Source organism: Triticum dicoccoides, chromosome 2B (genome assembly GCF_002162155.2).
Source record: "Triticum dicoccoides isolate Atlit2015 ecotype Zavitan chromosome 2B, WEW_v2.0, whole genome shotgun sequence".
NCBI classification, from domain to species: Eukaryota; Viridiplantae; Streptophyta; class Magnoliopsida; order Poales; family Poaceae; genus Triticum; species Triticum dicoccoides.
Genome location: NC_041383.1, coordinates 48,538,131 through 48,541,680, shown reverse-complemented (window position 1 = coordinate 48,541,680; position 3,550 = coordinate 48,538,131). Strand labels below are relative to the sequence as shown.

At 43.9% G+C, this 3,550-nt stretch overlaps 1 long non-coding RNA gene across 1 annotated transcript; it reads left to right on the top strand.

Annotated features, from left to right (window-relative positions):
- The first annotated feature begins 213 nt into the window (after nt 1–213).
- On the top strand, nt 214–2,067 carry LOC119367064. The gene is made up of 2 exons (XR_005176181.1): nt 214–328; nt 1,824–2,067. It is a non-coding gene; the product is annotated as an uncharacterized LOC119367064 (long non-coding RNA).
- The last annotated feature ends 1,483 nt before the right edge of the window (nt 2,068–3,550 follow it).

The window sequence follows — 3,550 nt, the reverse complement described above, 5'->3', positions numbered from 1 at the left end:
CTTATTCCTAAACATAAACTATGTTCAGCATGTCAGGCTGTCAGTTATAGTAGTCCTAGCAGTTTATGCATCTACGATGGGTATTCGCCACCCAAAATATACTGGTTAAAGAAATTCAAGTGCATCTGTTATGATTCAATGTTTGGATCACTCAGCTTCACGGACATTTTACCAACAGGAACTACGGAAACTTGTGAGGATAGTCCAAGAGGTCCAAAAAAGCATGGGAAATAAAAATAGCGGAGAGGGATCTGATAAAAAGCTTTCCAGGGCGAAGAAACCACTCATCATGTTCCTTCGCTCCCTTGCAAAGAAGACACTTGAATAGGTGAGTCATACGTTACCCAGATACTCCCTTCTAATATGTAATTATTTTCTCTATATCACTGCAAAGATACTACCTGATGTGAACACATCCAAATGTCTACACTTAGCAAAACATTGCCGCATATTCTGCCGTAAGTGTTTTCTTTTCTCTAGTATTCTCCCTTCATTATCAACATATACTAGCTAACTACGAAGGAAGGTGGTGGTTGTGCACCATCAACGGGCGTTCGAGTTGGTAATTGAACATGGGTTATTCGAATTATATTACATGCAAATTTGATCAGATTAGAATTTGGTTTGAGTATTTCTGTTGAATGGTAGTTTTTCTGTCCAAAATTGTATTTGCGAGTGACAAGAAAAAATGGGTGCGAATTCGGTTTAGTTTTTCCCTTTTGAGTTGTATTATCTGCTTTATTTCAGATGTCAAATCAGTTAGGATCTTTTTCTTGATTTAGGGACCATTTCTGTTTCCTCGACTGATTAAGTGCATCCTATTGCCTTGACTGATTGCATACATTACAGGGATGTCTGAATTCGACTGAATCACATAGGTATTCCTTTGAATTCTTTGTCTGACCTGTATGTGTAACCGCATCAGTGTTTAGTGAACAAATACGGACATGAATGTGGTAGAACCAATTTGATCTGTTTTCACCCCTGAGTGACTCAAAGATCTATAGCTTCGTGCACATGTTAACAGCATGTTCTGCTGTGTTCATGCCATCTCTTGTCAGTTGGCACTTCAATATATCATGATTGTCGAAAACATCCATGGTGCTACATGTCTGTGTCGTGTGCTTGTTGGTAGGCTTAGATATAGCAATGGGGGTTGCGATCAGATTGAATGGGATAACAGGGCCTGCCCTCAGGCGCATGTCGGGGCTCCTCCCCGGCTGTTGCCACTTGCTAGAGGCTTTTAGTTCTCAGCTTGGGGCAATTTGTTGTTTATTGATTGATAATGTCCTAATATAAGCCCCCTTTTCTCTATAGGCTTAGGGTGGCCACGTACCTTTGAGGACAAACTAAAATTCAATGAACAAGGAAGCCTAAGATACTTTCCTACTCCCTCCGTCCCATAATATAAGAACGTTTTTGACACTACACTAGTATCAAAAACGTTCTTATATTTTGGGACGGAGGGAGTAACATTTATCAAAAACCTTCTTAAGATAAATCTGGTCTTCTTGGCTTCCAGGTTTAGTGCACGTGCCACCTTATTTTGTGGTGCAGTTCCTGACCTGGTTACGAATGTGGCGACAGACAGGATTGGGCCTGCAGATGCAGTGCTGGTCGCGATAAGCTCTATAGAAATCTGTCTTACTTGACTCCGTTGTTGGTATGGCCAAGCAGGGGCGTTCAGTGTTAAGCTTTAGCTTGTTTTCCTTGGATCCTGTTCTTATTTTTACCCCATTTATCAGAATATCTTTTCTCCCATGTACATTTCTGGTTTTGATGGCGTCGTTTCGGCTTCTGTGTTTGTGTGATTGGCAGGGCAGGATGTGGAGGCGCGGAAAAGGAGGGACACATGGATAGTTTCAGGAAAATTTAGTTTCAAAGTGCTAATGCTTGACCGTTATGGTAAAATTCTTAGTGACAGCATCATATAGGGATGTGTTGTCAATTATGGATTTTGAGCTATATTTTACAGGAAGTGGTGCTTTGTAGTGCCAGGTAACTAATTTCCCATGAACATTTAATTTTTGCTGATCTAAACCATGTGAAAATAAGTTCATATAAAACGTACGTATAAAAGAAGCCTCATGTTCGTCCCTATGCAGTGTCTTAAGTTTCAAGAAAATCTGAAAATAAATACACAAGTACTTATAGATGTATACTAGATGTGCGTAAATTTAATCATGAAATACGTTTCGATGTGAGCTGTATGAAAAACATCTACTTTTATAGTGAAATACTAGTACATGTGCTAGACATAGTACATGATTTTGTTATTTTTTGTGTGGCTTGCATAAACAATGCATTCGCCATGAAACTTTACAGACAAGTATAGTATACATCCATGGACCACTTAGTTGTTGTGCGTGTGTGTGTGTGTGTGTGTGTGCGTGCGTGTGTGTGTGTGTGTGTGGTAGTGCTTTTGCTTATGATAGAAATCATTCACACTTTTGCCAAAAAACCGAGCCTTTCGCTCCATGCTTGAAGCGGATCAATGCCCGTGACCAGCTACACCTCGCACAACAATTCATCATCTTTGTTCAAGTACGACGAACCAAGATGCATTACTGTTACTCCCTCCGTAAAGAAATATAAGAGGGTTTTAGATGTGTCGAATTCTCCAGCTTGGTTTTTCTAAATGATTATTTATCTATGAGAAAATCACCTGCCAACTCTTACCCAGCAACAACAGGTGGTGGCTGATAACCAATAGTGCTAGCATACGTGGTTGAGCAACGACGACCGTAAAAAAAAAAAGAAGAGTCGAGCGACACTTCTCCGTGGTTCAGACTTCAGACAGATCGGCGTAGCAATTAGCAAGTCGTCGTCGAATTCGACTGCCTTGGAATTTTCTACAGCTATCATGACGTGCCTGATACGTATGTATGCTCCAGTAAGACGGGGAGAAGCGTCACTGAGAAAGCGGCTGCTGAGCAAAACTGTAGAAAATTAGGACTTGACGACGACGACGACGACGAATTACATGCGCGGCCATGCCGGAGCCACGCTCTTGCGTGCCGAATGAGTGAGCAAAATAAACCCACATGAGTTTTCTTTTCTGGACGAGTTTAGGCAAACAAATAGGCAATCAATCCTGATCCTACATATGTGTATTCCCCCATTCTTGTGGGCTCTGGCGCAGCGGGTGACCGAGATCCAAACACTACCGGAACAGGGCCCTATGCCGACGGCCATATATATGCTGACGGCCCCCGTTGGCCTTGACTGGGCTATGCCGACAGCCATGTCCAGGCAGTCGGCGTAATAAAGCCGTCGGGCTATCCCGAGCTATGCCGACGGCCCCCGTCAGCCCAGATGAGCCGTCGGCTTATCCCAAGTTACGCCTACAGCGGCCGTCGGCATAGTTGCGGGCCCGGCGATCCCGCTCGTGCCGTGCGGCTAACGGCGTCCGATCTATGCCGACGGCCGAGACGGGAGGCCGTCGGCATAGATGCCCTTACCACGTCATCGATCCGAGGCGCACCGACCACCACCTATGCCGACGGCTGTCGTCGGCATAGATGCCACATCACTGATCCGCGGCGCGCCG